General features: G+C 35.6%; 1 long non-coding RNA gene across 1 annotated transcript; it reads right to left on the bottom strand.

The window, feature by feature from the left end:
* Positions 1-5308: 5308 nt before the first annotated feature.
* Positions 5309-13012, bottom strand: LOC111192536 (uncharacterized). Its single transcript, XR_002649984.2, has 3 exons — positions 12833-13012; positions 10166-10228; positions 5309-5328 (listed from the first exon to the last, which is right to left on the bottom strand). It is a non-coding gene; the product is annotated as an uncharacterized LOC111192536 (long non-coding RNA).
* Between the last annotated feature and the right edge of the window lie 5089 nt (positions 13013-18101).

Below are 18101 nucleotides of genomic sequence, written 5' to 3'. Positions count from 1 at the left end.
TGGGATGCACAAGGCTCTCTGTTTCAGCTGCATATGTGCCTATAGATAATAAATGTATTTTAGTGCAATGCAAATATATGAAATAATGTTATAGTTGGGACTCACTCGAGTTCTCTTGATTTGCACGGATCATTTTCATTCGTCTGCTATGTTCTTGCTGGAGTGTGACATGACATGTGCAGGTGCAATAGATCATATATAAACCAATAAGGTGTTGGAATGGTTGGAATGTCTATATAATCAAGTTATATATATATATATATATATATATAATCCGGATGGAGATATTTATTTTTCCGATAATGAGATGAGCTGAAATGAAATAGGACTATATATATATATATATATATATATATATATATATATATATATATATATATATATATATATATATATATAGACTATTTTTAAAATGTAAGGAGTAGAAAGTACGGATAAGTGTGTGAAAATATAGAATGTAGGATGGCCCTTTGCTCTCATCCCAACATTCATTGCAGCGGTAGGCATCTGTTGGCTGATGTAACAGAATTTTACATGCTCAATCTGGCATCATGTGTGATAAGGAGGATTAGCTAGTGGGTGGAATTGGCTGTGACAACACTTTGGAGAAAACATACATACTGCTCATACACAGATCATGCATAACATTATGACCATCTCCCTGTTACTACACCCATTATCCATTTTTTTCAGATCCACTGTGCATATTGGAGGACTTTGCAGTTCTATAATTACAGACCAGTACATGAACAGTTGGTTTTAGAACATTTGTACAGCGCAATATCCAAAAATCGTATTTATTTCTGTCATAGATTTAAGGCTTACACTCAGACTACAGAATGATGACACAACTCCAGTGATCTATGCTAATCTCAGTAGTCCTGATTTCTTTTTTGTGTATTAGTAAAGGCCTGTATGTTCATGACAAATGCTAGATGTTACACTGGCTTTCCATTCCCACACCAAAACTATTGGATAGTGGCATCGGCCTATGATTGCCATACCAAATCATCATCCCAACCCAATTTATTTCTGTCATAGAAAAATAAAGCTTAGACTTGAAGTTCCAAAGATTGAAATAAATAGCACTATGGTAATCCCAATGGTGCCAATTACCACTTTGGGTCTACTGGCTTCCCATTAGCCAACATGTACATGATAAATGCTAGATATGGACATCAGCCAACAATTTCTACATCAAATATATTGCATAGCAGCATTGGCCTTTGTTTTCCAAACTGGTGCATTACAGTCCAGTCCAATTTACAGTAAATCTGTTATAGCAAAATAAAGCTTATACCTGAAGTTCCAACTATGGGAATAAATGACACATACTACAGAATGATGAAACTACTTCAGTGCTCTATGCTAATCCCAAAAGAGCCAGTTTCCTCTTTGTGTATACTGGCATCAACATTGGCCAATTTGTACATGACAAATACTAGATATTGGCATCAAATTAGAGCATCACTACCAAGCGTGCAGTACATCAGTTTCCAACACTGAACGTCCCTAAATATGCCTAAAACCTAGGGGAGGTAAAATGGTGGGAAGATTTGGAATTATGTCAGAATGACGGTAATACCCGGGTCAGGCCTTGGCCGTTAGTCAAGAAAAAGAGAGAAGAGGAGGGGAGAATGGCGCAGTGCATAATTAATGCTGAATTGCCTTGTCAGAATGTGACCCAAGGGGTCCACCACACGAGGAAGCTGAAAAACACCCGACAGAGCACTAAATCCGCGCTGCTGAGAGCCATGAGACAAATCAGGAGAGTTAGCATATGCTCACCACCGCAGCGGTCAGCAAGGGATGAAAACCAAGTCCCTGTTTAAACTCGATTAGAAGATGAATCATGGTACTAATTTCTTTACCTCGCAAGAAGCACTCTGTGGTGGTCACACCAACCTGCTAATGGGTTTCCACCAGCAAAACAATCGCCGTCAGCACTTTTTCAGCCTAATCAAATGCATTATTTGGAGCGGTTTGCATGATTTATCGAGTGTGCCAGGAAGCACCAGACTTTTATCAGGTTATCCTGTGAAATCTGTTTGCTGGGAGTCTATTTGCCCTCATGTAATGTGGAACGGGCACATTAATGCACTTCAGAGTGCTGAATCATTGTTTTTAGCTTTTAACAGGACCTTTAAACACATTACAAGTGTAGTTTCTTGCCATTTAACCAATTAGCGGCCGTTCGAGAGAGGACCACACCATCTGAAGATTTTAACACTCGTGGCAAATGTGGATATCCAGGTGAAAAACACATCTAACAGGTCTATGCTTTGAAATGCTTTCATTTATTGCATTAAAGCAAATAAAATCATGTATCAAATACTCCACTCCATGTCATGATTTAGCCCTGTATACCCGTGATAAAATTACTGCCCACAAGTAGATTTCTGCTTTAATATACCAGCAACAATATAAAGTGCACACCACTTTTCAAAAAGCTACATTTTTTGTTGTAAATTTAATATACTACCATTTCATATTTGGAAGCATTAAAATACTGATGTACAAGAAATGTTAAAATGGATAAACAAATTAAAAACTGCTAATTGTTTTTCTTTTTTTTATGGAAACTATTACTGATGCTCTGGTTCCTTCCACAAATGCGCCATTTTTAAAGTTGTTAAAAGATAACAAAAAAATACTTAGCAGCAATATTTTGTGATTAATCATGAATAATGTTACTTGCTATTCTTCTTAGGACTTAAGGGTTGATATTTAAAAGATTGGACCTAAGATTGGTTTAAAAAAGTAAATGTATTAATCACAATAATTAAATAATTAATTAACTAACAAGATAGATAGATAGATAGATAGATAGATAGATAGATAGATAGATAGATAGATAGATAGATAGATAGATAGATAGATAGATAGATAGATAGATAGATAGATAGATAGATAGATAGATAGATATAGATCTCTGGGCAGGTACAACGGCCCTCGCTCCATGTAATGTGGAACGGGCCGATTAATGCACTTCAAAGTGCTGCGGAACTCTTTTTGGGTTCTAACAGGACCTTAACACTGACAGTCCATAATATAGAGATCTTGCTGATGAGAATTTGAAGCTGTACCGGGCATCTGGAAGAGTACTTTTAAAACATGCACTGTGTTGCAGTATCCTTTCAGAGTGGATGAATCTAGTGATTTTAGCAAGGACTCAATCTCAACGCTCTTCAGTTCTAATTCTGTGATTTGTGGTGTTTTTTTTTAAGGATGAGTAAATGAGTAGACAAAGACTGATGTATTTTCTTGCTGCGTAATATTTGGTGACAATTGGAGAGAGGACCATACCACCTGACGATTTCAACACTCATGACATGGATTTCATGAATATCCAGATGACGACACACATCTAACAAGTTTAATGCTTGGGAAATGCTTTTATTTAATGTAATATCTATGCCAGTCTATATGTATTACATTATGATATGAGGCAGAATATGTTTAATTCAATCGACTAAGTGCACCTTGTCTAGAATGAGGAGCGATTCTGATAACAGCTTGGCAGCGTGGTGTCTTCGTTACGGTAACGCTACAAAATGCTGAGTCGTCAGCAATGGTATATCAATCTAATCAACTCGTCGATGACAATCGCACACACACCTCAGACAAGAGAGTCCGAAAAAGAGAGACTTTCTGAAAATCCATATGGCTCCTCTGGCAAGACTATAAGTGCATCATTTTCAGAGCTTCAGAGTAATTTGCTCATAATAAGAAATATGGTCCAATTCTGTGGGTTTAGGTTATTAGAAGAGTGAGTGATTCAGAATTGCACATTCACATCATGCACTCCCTTCCTGCCACTGAGACTCAATCTACCATAGAAGAACAAAAGTGGAGCTCAGAATATCACTCTATATTGCTCTCTGATTGATATCCCTTTAATGTGTTCTTCTACACGTTTGCTCCAGATAACAGGACCACCCCTGTAGCCAGATTTTAGCCTCAGTCACTGCAGTCAAAAGTGCGGCTTATTCTCACACTGACCAGAGTTAAATTGCAGATAATGTCTATAATGTGAGTATTGCCTATATATCTACTGTATATATGAGACCTGTGATTTAGAAAGGTCTCTGTAGACAACTATAGAGACACTGAGGGACTGAAAGAGCTAGCTTACATCAATGCTAACATATTTTAGCATCACCTCGGTGTGGTGTAACAAGAAATGTTGGACATCATATTAGAAACAGAAAAGAGCACAAAATGACTGCCAATGCGTGGTGGTTCTTTCTTAAAATAGTGGCTCCACTGGTGAAGACCCTAATCCACCCCACATCCCAACAGTAAGAACGTGAATTCTGCTTTATCAGTGAATCCGCCACAACCACAAATAAAAAGTGCATATTGCAGCATCACTGAGGGCAGATTAACTAAGCCAGGTCATAGCTTCCTTTAGCAAAACTTATTAGAACAGGAAAAAGCAAGAAATGACTGTCAATAAGATACGGTTCTGTATTAAATGCCGGCTTCATTGGTGGAGACCCTTGTCCATTAGAAGGGTAAAAAATGCTCTACCAATATAACTGCTACAATTACAAAAAACAACAACTGAATATAACCCCTCAAAGAAAAAGAGTGAGTTTACACTGCGTTCTAAATGATTATGCAAATTGGATTTAGATGTCATTAAGATTTTTTTTTTCTCAATTAAACTCATGGATGGATGGGCTCTTTGGATTACTGAAATCAATCTCAGACACCTGTGATAATTAGTTTGCCAGGTGAGCCCAATTAAAGAAAAACTGCTTAAAAGGATGTTCCGCATTATTAAGCAGGCCACAGGTTTCAAGCAACATGTGAAAGAAAAAGGATCTCTCTGCTGCCGAAAAGCGCCAAATAGTGCAATGCCTGAAGGTATGAAAACATTCGATATTTCACGAAAACGTAAGCGTGATTATCGTACTGTGAAGAGATTTGTGGCTGAGTCATGTCCCAACAAGGCTGCGATGGCAGCAAGGAGGTGGCGGAGTCATTCAATAAAATTTGATTGATAGTCTAACAGGTGAGGACTTTTATTATACTGACTGTCATTTGCACCGACCATTTAGGAAAATCAGGAAAAAATATAATTTGCATAATAATTTGGAACGCAGTGTATCGCCGCACCCTTTTAAATATAACCAACAACATCTTAACTGTGAAGAAAAAAACAAGGAGGCGGGCGTGGTCTTGTAGAATGTATAGAACACAACTGGCAAAAAACAATGGCTGCTTTCTGCTTTAAGCTTTCTGCTTAATGTACTTACATGACATCGGGTGGGGTTTAAAGTTGAACTGCAGACAAACACCACTGTCATTCGGTTATCCTTTCTGTAAGACACATAATATATTTCAGTTCATATATTTGCTTTCTTCAATAAATGATTTGTTATTTTTAAATCTATAGTGTTTTGTAGCATATAAGGACAGCACCTAATTGTGTATCCTGTTTATTTCAAGTGAGTTTTAACAGCAGGTCAGTCAGGGACAGATCAGTCAGTCACTCTATGACTCAGTATGGCACTCTTACGTAGGCTGGCTTGTTAGGAGGTCCAGTAAAAGTATAATTTAATTTCCCACTGCATCCCAGACCTACATTCTTCAGTACCTTTAGCCTAAATCCCCAGTGAGATTTAGCTAATTAAATGAAACATACATATTAAATAACTTCTGAGCTGTACTGAAAATACTTACAATTTTGATCATACAGTATTTTATTCCATTTACATTTTTGCCATAGGTGTCTTTGATTGACATGAACAGGAACAAGAAAGGTCATGAGGGCAGACATGAAGTTATCAAGTGATGATATAAGATATACTGTACATTAAGTGGAAATGGTTGTGTTACTCCCTATGTAATTTAATGTTAAATTGTATAATTAGAATTAAACTGTATAACATTATAACAAAAACCTGTAGAAGGAGGGTTTCATCACAGACTCTGTTAATAGTTTGATGTTGATAGCATTTGGTGTTTAGTATCATTACCATATTGATAACTGTTCCAGGACAGTTCTAGCCAGACACCGCTGGTCACGATCATTACCGCCCACTGCGCAGTCCACTGTGGGTGGTAATGGCTTCTACAACGTATTTCTGGTACATACATGACACTGAAGATAAAGAAATGCTGAATGCCAACACAATATTTACAATGAAATGTTTAATCCATCTGTCAAAACTATCCAGTTTCTCAACTTAGGAACAATTGTTTGTGTTTCTATGTTGTCCCCTAAGGTAATATTTTATTATTACATTTTATACTGCCATCCCATGACTTTTGGCATGTCTGTGTATTCTGCTTCATAACAATAATCTTAAAATACTTAAATATGGCCTTAACAATGGGGATTTAAGCAGGTAGACAAGGAAACATGGCAAAGTAAAATGTGTGTATGTCTGTATGTGTGAGAGAGACAGAACACGGAGAGGAGGGTGGTGTAAAACATTAAGTGTTAGTTATGAGATTTAATCCATATTTCAACATAAATAAAAAGTAATCAACCCTCTTAACTCAGCAGTAACATCACTATGTTTACATCACTAAATAAAACTGTTAATACATCCGTGGGCCCTGTAAAATGGGTAAATTATGGTGGAAGTTGAGATCAAACTAAACTTAAAAATGATCCATTTGCATTTACACATTAAAATGTGCATATAAAATTGTACAGATTCAATGTGAACATTAACGCATAAATGTTGACAGGACTGTTTAAAATTTCATGATGAACAGACTGATAAAAATGCTTTAAATTTTACATTGGCTTCCACTTAAAGTCTGACGGATTTTTTCCTCCTCATGTAAATCTTTTTACCATGAGAACAAAACTCTTAAAAATAAAGGTGCTACAAAGTGTGCTGCCATTGAAGAATCAGTTTTTTTTTATAATATCTATACATATATCTATCTATCTATCTATCTATATATATATATATATATATATATATATATATATAGATAGATATAGATATAGATATTATACAAAAAAATTGATTCTTCAATGGCAGCACACTTTGTAGCACCTTTATTTTGAATAAAATTGATTCATGCCACCTTTTATAACACCTTTATTTTTAAGCATGGACGATGTAATTCATGGACAGAAGACTTGTTGCTAATGGTTTATTTTACTTGTAAGTGTTTGATACATAAAAAAAAAACAAGCCTGTGTAAGGTAACTGTAAAATTTACCAGTAATCAGTATACTGCACATGTAACTGCACATGTAACTGCACATGTAACTGCACATGTAACTGCACATGTAAATAACCATGTGAGCTTCTGAACTTTTGGCTCTTGAGTGTTTTCTTCAGATTCAACCAGAATTATTGTTTTGTTGTTGTGTTTTTTTACGATCTAAAATAACATTCCAGTGCAGGAACAAGACTGTATAGAAATAACAGTAATATTCAGCAGTTATGAAGGACGTCTGCGCAGCCTTCTCAGCCATAACTGCAAGGTCACTGGTTCTCATCCTTTGCAAGGTGCATCAAATAAATAAGATTAAATGCCAGGGATCCATAGGTTGTAATATTCCTGTCCTTCCACTGTTCCCTGTTATTGCACGCTTGAACAAAATATCAGGTTCTGAGCTGTGATAGAGAAAAAAGTTCCTTTGCAAGGACATGCCTCTCAAAAACAACTCAGAAATTGTTTATTTATTTTCAGTGAAGGAAGTGGATTAAAGGGCTAATATCCTACCTTCATCTTGTATTTATACAAAACTAGTTCAATACAGTAACACATTAAATAAAAACTCCCACTTTTTTTTATTCCTACAAAGTACCCTGACAAAAGTCGTGAAGCAGCATCAAATATTGTGTGCCATGACTTTTGGCATGTCTCATGGAAACCAAAGAATGTTGTATTAACATGTAGAAGATTGGTGTTTGTTGGGTCACATTGAATAGGAATGTGATGTTTGCATGAAAATTTTAGCCAGATGCCACTGGTCATGATCATTACCACCCACTGTGCTGTTCAATGACATACTCCTGGTATGCAAGTGACATTGTGGATCTATTTAATAATCAGAAAATTTCTAAAATGAAATGATATCTCTGCTGTTTCTCCATGTTACTCTGCACAAAACTATACTATACTAGTCCAGAACACAGGACCTTCTTCCTGTATTTACTTTCTTGCCCCGCCCCAGACAGGTCTGACTAATAACTGCAGTCTAGGCTTTGTATGTAGCATCACTGCAATCAATTCTTTTTTACAGTAAAATTATAAAGTATTTTACTATTTTAAAAAAATCATACCGTAAAATCACTTCATGCTGGCTGATCACTGCAATGCAGAGACTTTGTAGCTTCTATGCTGACAGTATTTTACTGTCAATATACAGTAACATGACTAACTATATTTTTTAGTATTTCTATCGATAGATAGATGTGTATAGTACACAAAGTTACAAAAGGATAAAATATAACGATACATATAAAAACAATAAAATAAAATTTAGTATGTTGGTAAACATTTAAATTACATATCTGTATTTTAAAGAATATTTACAGCATTATAACGTATTTATTTATGCCAAACCTAACTCCAAAAAAACTGTAATACTCTGTAGTTGATTTACCTTTACTTTTTACCTAGATAACAAACTGTACTGACACTGTACTGACTCAAGGACAATTACAATACTGACACTTTACTCGCACTGAGACACTTACTGCTCTTCATTCACACTTATCCACGCTGCTATAGCAAACTTCATATTGTTGCTACTTGCCTACGCTCCCTATATTTTGTGTATTTATCTTGAAATATATTTTATTCTGTTTTATTCAATTCTATTTTATTTTATCTTATATTTATCTTATTTTAATAATTGCTCTTTTGGGTGTAACTGGACTGTGTGAATACAATTTCTCTCCACCTTATGTACCACATGTGATGGGAATGACAATAAAGTCTCCTTTAGTCACTGAATCCTTGAATTTACAGTAAATTACTATTCTTACAATAAAATGCTAAAATCTTTCTTCATGATGAATTATTGTGCTTACCTTTATTTTATTTTATTTTTTACAGTGTACTGTGTCACTGTGACTGTAGCCCCAAATGGCATTAGGCCAAATATGCAGATACATATGTAGATTGGTTTGTTTTTGTGAAATTACAAAAACAATAAAAACAACTGCAGAAAAGGCATTGTCCTATAAAGTGAGCCCTTTAAATGTACACACCTCACCCCTGTAGAGACACTGAGATCAGAGACTAAACAAAAGGGATGAAAGGAGAAAAGCGCTGTATTTCCTATGTTCACAACATCCTCCTCTTTTCATAATTCAACTGACAGTCCTGCTTATGAAATATAGATCACTCATTTGGATTCACGTGGATCACTCGCTCCCCCTGCAATAACGCGATTATGTCCAAAAAAGCGTCAGCAGGGGTGCAAACCGGCAATGACACTCAACAATGACATGCTTCAGTTATGGGAGTTTAGCATTTGCATAATGTCCTCCAGCATGGTGTCAGTTCAGTCATCAGGAAGGGACCGAGCGAGGGGTGCGGGGAGCAGGGGGAGTGAGGGGAGCCGGGGGGGGATAACGTTAAGCTCCCACTCAGCAAGGGCTTTAGAGTGTCCAACTAGGCTGTAGCAAACACCAGATGAAGTCAAGCAAGCCCTGACATTTAAAGGAAGCTCTTGAACAATGAAAAAAAAATAACACAGTGCAGTAAAGGAGGTAAAAATAGCACAGCTGGAGCGCAAAGACAATAATTATTTGTCCGGCTCGGTGCAGAGGAGCCAGAGGGACAGAGTGGGCACCTTTGACACCTTCATTAACTGCTTCGTTAATTATTACGCAGTACAGGACAGTGATGTGCTTAGCCTCAGTTTTATCATACAGAGCTGTGTCGTGTATCTTAATGAGTCTGAGTCAGACCCAAAATTGTTTTTTAATTGTTTTTTTCTGTCAGCAATCTGTGAGCGTGCCTAGGCCTCAAAAATGTATGTATAACATTATTACTGTATAGCATTATAGATGCAAATTAACACAAGCAGCTGAATTATAGTGTACTATAGTGTATAGTGTACACATATTATACTTTTAACATGCTGTATAAAAACACCTACAACCCCATATGTTATGTTTACATACGTTATGGAATAAAGAACATTAATAACAGATATAATAGACATAACCTGAACCAGCTGAAGATCCATCTGCAATCCTTGCTCCACCATAAATACTCCTGTTCTTAGCACCTGTTGACAAGTTGGAAAAGTAAAAAAAGTTATAAAAAAAAACAAAAACAAATATAAATATAATCTGCGATATTTAAAATGTCAAACTTTTACAGACTTTTACATGTAATTCTTTATTATCATATATATTATTTTATATGTAACACTAGCATAACAGCTATACCATGAATAGTTTGTAACTGAATTTAATGTATTAACAATCAAAATTGCAACAAATAAACAACTGTAGTGCATTTAATAAAATTGTTAAATAAAAAAATATTTGTTATTATTTTAATCAGTATTCATTTTAGTGATATACCTTTAATAAACTTATATATATATATATATATATAAAAAAAAAAAAAATATATATATATATATATATATATATACATCACAGCTCTGGAAAAAAAAAATAAGAGACCACTTCAGTTTCTGAATCAGCATCTCTTTTGCTATTTATAATTAATGTTTAAGTAATATGAACATTGTGGTTTTATTCTATAAACTACAGACAACATTTCTCCCAAATTCCAAATAAAAATATTGTCTTTTAGAGCATTTATTTGCAGAAAATGAGAAACGGCTGAAAAAATGGCTGAGAGTTCAGAAATCAATATTTGTTAGAATAACCCTGTTTTTTAAGTACAGTTTTCATGCATCTTGGCATGTTCTCCTCCACCAGTCTTACACACTGCTTTTGGATAACTTTATGTCACTCCTGGTGCACAACTTTAAGCAGTTCAGCTTGGTTTGATGGCTTGTGATCATCCATCTACCTCTTGATTATATTCCAGAGGTTTTTAATTTAATAAAATCAAAGAAACTCATTCTTTTTAAGTGGTCTCTTTTTTTTCTAGAGCTGTATGTATGATTCATCATTACATAGGGTACACTGTGTGTGTAACGTCATTAGCATTATTTGTAAATAGTCATTCTGGACTTATTAAATATATATTTTTAAGACATTACACATACATACTACATTACAGCTTACTGTTGTACAGCCTGTGTGGGATGAAATGCAGTCCGGCTGATAAACCCATAACGTTACATCCCTGAAGCACTGTTTTCAGTCACCAACTTCAATAAACATTGACCCTTATTATTAGCTAGTTTTGGTGAATAAATACTGAATAGTCCTGATATCTTTAATAATCTAAGTGTATATTTGAACATTATTTGTTAGCCTATCTAATGTTAGCTTGCCAGCTAATCTAATTATCTATCTAATCTATTTTGGTGTTCGTTTAGGGCCCCCTGGTGGCGTCGGAGGCCTAAGCAGCTGCACAAGTCAAGCATTATTGCCATGTTTCCAACAGTGTAAGCTCTTAAATTAAATAATTTGAGTATTAATTAAAGTGGTATAATTAGCTATTTTCATGAGTGTAAAATAATAATAATTAATAAATAATAATTAATTCTGTATATTCAAAATAAACATTTTGATTTCTAAATATTGTTTTGCAAATTGAACATGTATTAATGTATATCTAATAATTATTAACACTTATTAACAACTAGCTGATGTTGGTGAACTTTCTGCCTAGTCCATTAATCAGACTTATACAGTAATTCCTGCACACCCTTCAATTACTGTGGTATGAAAAAGTTTGGGCACCCCTGATCATTTTTTTTATGATTTTCCTTTATAAATTATTGTTGTTTAGTCAGCAACTACAGTTAAATATATCATATAGCAGGCAAACAGAGATATTTGACAAGTGAAATTAAGTTTATAGGATTTACAGAAAGTGTGTAATAATTCTTTAAACAAAATTAGGCGGGTGCGTAAATTTGGGCACCCAACAGAAAAATTACATCAATATTTAGTAGATCCTCCTGTTGCAGAAATAAAAGTCTCTAACTGCTTCCTATAACTTCCAATGAGAGACTGGCTTCTGGTTGAAGATATTTTTGACCATTCTTTTTTACAAAACATCTCCAGTTCAGTCAGGTTTTATTGTTTCTGAGCATGAACAGCCTGCTTTAAATCACACCACAGATTTTCAATAATATTCAGGTCTGAGGACTGAGATGATATTTTAAAGAACGTTGTACTTGTTGCTCTGTATGAACGCTTTAGTATATTTTAAGCAGAGTTTAGGGTCGTTGTCTTGTTAAAGTATCTAGCTCTGATGCAACTTCAACTTTCTCACTCATTCTTGAACATGAAAATTAAAATGATCAGGGGTGCCCAAACTTTTTTAGACCCCTGTATACGACAAAAATACACTCAATTTACACTGATAAATAACCATTCACACAAGTACGTAAACATATGCAATATACATCTTTTGAATAATCTAACGTACACAGCCGAGATTTACGAAAGTACAGCTACTGTATGCTACTATTATTGCTCATTAATTTTAATGGTAGAAAGCTTCGGCAATGTTCTATAAAGCTGTAACCTTGCAACAGATATAAAGAGTCTACGCAGTACGTGGGTGGAGTATGAACAGGTCAGTTCTATACTACTGCATTAGTTTTCATCATCAGTGAACACAAACCAATCAATCCTTAGTTCCAGCCATTTATTCACATCTGCTGTATGCTATATGTTTAAAAAGCATAAATGTGAATGAACATCGAGCAGACAAATGAGATTCACTGAGTCACCTTCTACAGAAGAGATGTTCCAAGGATTCAGAATGTCAATTGTATACGTTGTGGACAACCCTGAACCAAGGAGCAAGAGGTATTATTTGGGGAGAGTTTGATGGAGCAGCGGTTGTGGGGACTCGTGTAGCACCCAGCTGTACAGCAATCTCTCAGATCTACAGCAATCTATCGATCCACAACGCCCGTCTAATCGATACAAGAATGGGGGGGAACAGGAGGAAACAAAATTACTAAAGAAAATGGGCAATTTCAGGAGGCAACAAGGAGAAAGGAAAAAAATCGGTGATTATGTTCTTACAGAGCGACATTGCCCTTGTGGTGAATTTACTCAGGATGGAGCCAATTACGCTAGCAGCTCACACAGGAAAGGATCTTCCAAGGACTTGGTGTGAGCATAAGCGTGTATATAGGGGAGGCCGAAGCAGGTCAATGGACTAATGGTTGCCTAAGGTGCCATGCTGGTTCTGTTGCCATGCAGTGGTTCATAATAATAAATCTTCTCTGGTCTTCATTTATCTTTTAAAATGATTTAAACCTAGATCATCCATGTCATAATCTGTGTATAGGTATAGGTAATAACACAGTACACTCCACACTAAACCCCCAGAGCAGCAAAGTTCAAATTTTAACCCTTTAACTCCTGCTCAAGTAGAGTACATCTCAGTTACTGTATCTTATATAGAAGAAGGTTGATCTAAACCTGATTGTGCCATCTCTAGCAATGGAGTTATGTAACTTTATACAACATGCTCTTTAGTATATTGCATTCTTGATAAGAGTTTATTTTTTATTTAAACACTTGATAGAGGTGTATATTAAAAAAAAACACTAATTGTTTTTGTCCTAAACAAAAACTATTTTGTTTAATAAAGTTTTTCTTTATAAAGAAAATAAATAGTTAAAATGAATAAGTTGACAGTTGGAATTCCTAAAGGCAGTGGTCTATCACTTTAGATTAGAACCATCATAGTTACTCTACTAAACTTTACTACTCAATTTAAAATATCAAAAAACGTCATAAAAATGTCTGTTCAAAACTCATTGTCAGGCCAAATCAAAATTAAAAAGGAACTAATTAGAGAACACTCAATTTTTGAGTCAACATAGTTTAATCAAAAGTTCTCCAAACTCACATTTTTACTTATCTATGCTCATTTTGGTCAACAACACATTTTATTTAGAGCATAAGAGACTTTTAACAAAAGCTCCTTATTGAGATTTGAAATTACTACACTTAATGAGCAGCAGTTAGACTGTACAGCTGTGGAATTATACTTCCTAAAAACACAGTACTGAGTAAATTCACCTTTCTATTCTTTCTTGAACACAGAATTGTTCATGGCTTCACAGCTCTGGAGTGGAGTAACTGTCTAAGCGCCTGTTCGTAAAGATATAGGAGATCATAATTTTAAATCCCATCAACATTATAAACTGTTAATGGGCAACAAAGCACAAAGACATCTCCACTTGTCTTAATCCATTCTTAAAAATGATATGGACCTAGACCAACCGTGTGACAATAGGTGCACAGGTACAATAATACAGTACGATCCACACTATACCCCCAGAGCAGCAAAGTTCAATTTAGCTATCACCCCCTCCCCCCATACCCTCCAGTTTGGCATCATTAAAATGAATTCCCATGAAATATTGCAATATTGCAGAGCTTAAGGTTAGAAATATTATGTGCTTTGATGTCTAATGATCCATAAAGCGCCTGTAATATCACCCTGTCCAGCAAAATGCATTACCATTTGAAAGCACACGAGAGCTTAACTAAAAAAAAAGCCAATTACTTTTATTAATACACACTGTCACAATGCTGATTATATGATACCTTTGTTAATAGCATAGTCATTTAAAGGCAGAATTAAAGCATCATTTCCTTCCATTTTTGAAGCTGAGAGGCCGCCGAATGGCGTGAGACCATTATGTGTCTCCTTTCTTCCCAAATACGATCAAAAAATATACTTCAATAGCCTCTTCCAAGAAAGAAATTGTAGATGCAGGTGACAAATGCAGGCTTATTTAACCAGTTCTCTCCTAGAGGAGGAATGGGAGAAATAGAAGTGAGCTGGTGGGCCTAATTCAAAAATAAATTTTGGAAATACTTTTTTCTTTTATAAGATTTGGAAAAGTTTAACAAACAATGCAAAATCATGTAAACCTCTTCTGTTATGGGAGTCATCTTTGGACTAATATTATAATTATTTTGCTGTATGAGTCCTGGCGGTCATCAGAAGACCAGAATTATTATGTAATAGTATTAGCAATAGGATGCAATGAAATTTGGACATTGATCAGATTTAGAAGTGACCTCAAAATCTCTTTATGTCATTTGTTTAGACAGTCAGATACTTTTGGTGACAATTGAATGAATGAATGAATGAGTTGATGATTAGGATTTTTGGATGCACCATTTATTTAAAAAGTTATTTTAAACTCTGTTAGGTAACTGATTAGAAAGTATGTTTTTTTTATTTTAGCTCACACAACTTTAGTCAGTTAAGTCCCTTATATTTGTAGTTACATCTCAGTTTGCTAGTCATATTAATTTGAGCCTGACAGACTGTTGACAATGTACAGTACTGTGCAACAGGCACCAAACATGCACCATATATGATTTAAACAGATGGAAATAAATATTCATACAACAAAACACAACAAGGAATTTTCATTTCTAACTAAGTATGTTATATCCTGTGAGCCAAGCCGAAGAACAAAGTGTAGTTCCAGATTTCTCCTGGATGCTCCTCAGCCAGCATGTGTATATGTTCAGTTCCGTCAGCAGCTCACCTGATTTACCAAATCTACCAATTTACCAAACCAGGTATTTAATATAATAAGAACTAGAAATAACTATATTAAACTCAGATGAGGAGAGCTTATGAGATGTTTTAAAGAAAACAGGGCTGTAAAATTGCTGTTTGTATTTATTGTAATGCTAGTGTTTTTACTGAGCTAATAAACACTTATTTCACAGATAAGACACTTATTCTTTACTGAAATTCCCACAGGTGGCTTAAACTTTTGCACAGTACTATAGCTTTAAACTCTGGATGGAATTTGAGCGTATGATCTCCTTATACTTGAAAAGCTGCAGTTACACTGTAAGGCCACTCTACAGCTGTGAAATTTCACTACATAAAACACAGTTTTAAGTTTAAACAGGTCAGCAGTTGTCTAACTGCCTGTTTGTAAAGAGACAGGAGATTATACATTTGAATCCTATCAACACCACAGGCTTTTAGGGAAACACTAAATGTTGACATAGTGTTACTTTAAGACTTTAAGAAGCAAATTTTAGCTATTATTAAGAATATTAATTAACAAACTGATCATTGGTTAAACTGGGATTTTGACTGGGTGATATCGATAGTGCATTTTTAGATAGCTGGTAAATGCATTTTCATTTGGGTAAAGGCTTACTTAATATTGGGTGAACCAGTGATATAAATGTATAGCCTTGGCCTACTGAGCCTAATCATATTGTTGCCTCTTTTGCAATGTTAAGACATTCTTATATCATGCAATGTATTGTATTTTAATATTGTATAAAACATGTAAAACGTCCTCTTATACTCCTGGTCATAACTCATTGGGCACAAAGCAGGAAAAACCTCTGGACAGGGTGCCACTCCAGTGCTGGGCAACACACATTTACTTACAGCTAGGGGCAATTCAACACTGCCAATTCACCTGTGTGATTCTGGGAACAAAATGGTGTACCCTCACATGGGCACAGGCATATATCATGCCAAACACCTCACAGGCAGTGACCAGAGTGAAGATTGAACACACAATCTAAAGCTAGGGGGCACGCACACCACCTGCCACACCACTTTGCCATCCAATTGCACATAGTAATTTGATAGTTTCTGCTCTATTTTGGATAGACGCTGCCAAATATAATCAATCTTCACTTTTTCACCAAAGCCAGTGTCTAACGTGTACAGCTGTAAGACGATAAACTATTTTTGAGTTAACTCAACTTAAATTAAATATTGAGTTAAGCCCGAGAGACTTTTGACAATGGAGCACTAAGCACTTGCTGGGATTTCAACTGATGAATGCCTTACTCTTGATGAGCAGCAGTTAGACTGTAGGGCCACTCTAGATCTGCGAAATTGCACATAATCAGCAGTAAAACACATAATCAACAGTCTCTGTCCTACTTTGGATAGATGCTACAGAATATAATCCATATTCCATTTCCCATCTTCTACAAAAAGTCCCAACAATGGGTCCAACATGTACAGCTGTAAGACGATAAGCTATTTTTGAGTTAACTCAACTTTAGCCAGTATAGTCAGATGTTTTTTGCATTTTTATTCTGCATTACAGTATGGTAAACATTACATACTGAGTTAAACCTGAGATACTTTTCACAATGGAGTACTAAGCACATGTTGGGATATCAACTAATGAACACCTTACATTTAATAAGCAGCAGTTAGACTGTAGGGCCACTCTAGATTTGTGAATTTACACAACATAAAAACACAATCAATAGTTTCTGCCCTACTTTGGATAGATGCTACAAAAAAATAATCTTCCATCTCCATTTTCTTCCAAAGTCCCGGCAATGGGTCCTGTAATATGATGGAAGGCTGATGTGTGCCCTAAACACACCGACAGCAGATGTTATAGTTAACTCAAATTAGTTTAATCAAAAGCTTTCCTAACTCAACTTTTTACTTCAGCATTACAGTATGGTCCACATTACATATTGAGTTAAGTCTAAGACACTTTTGACAGTGAAGCACTGAACCCTTGCTTTAATTTGATCTTATGAACCCCTTATGGTTGATGAGGAGCAGTTAGACTGTAGGGCCACTTTAGAGCTGTAATATTACATTACATTAAAACAGATAATCAACAGTTTCTGCCCTACTTTAAATAGACGCTCCTAAACTAATCCATCTTCCATCTCCCATCTTCCACAAAAGTCCCAGCAACGGGTCCAACATGTATAGCTGTAAGATGATGGAAGGCTGATGCGTGCCCTAAACACACCGGCAGCAGATAAACTATTTTGAGAAAGTAGGCTGTTTTGAATCAAGTCTTGTGATCCAATTTCAAGCCGCTGGCCCTTAGCTTAGCCTAGCGAAAGCCTTTGTTCTCATCAATCATATTCACACTGTAGTGCTCTCCAGCTGTCAGCCTTATGATTGATGCCTCGATTGCCATCTCCCGGTGTTCACCAATAAAAATGTGCCCTCTGAACACAGCTTTGTCCTGGGGAATGAGCCACACCGGCTCTGCC

This window comes from Astyanax mexicanus, chromosome 16 (assembly GCF_023375975.1).
Source record: "Astyanax mexicanus isolate ESR-SI-001 chromosome 16, AstMex3_surface, whole genome shotgun sequence".
Lineage (NCBI taxonomy): Eukaryota > Metazoa > Chordata > Actinopteri > Characiformes > Acestrorhamphidae > Astyanax > Astyanax mexicanus.
The sequence above is the reverse complement of the archived record's forward strand: the minus strand, read 5'-3'. Positions and strand labels throughout refer to the sequence as shown.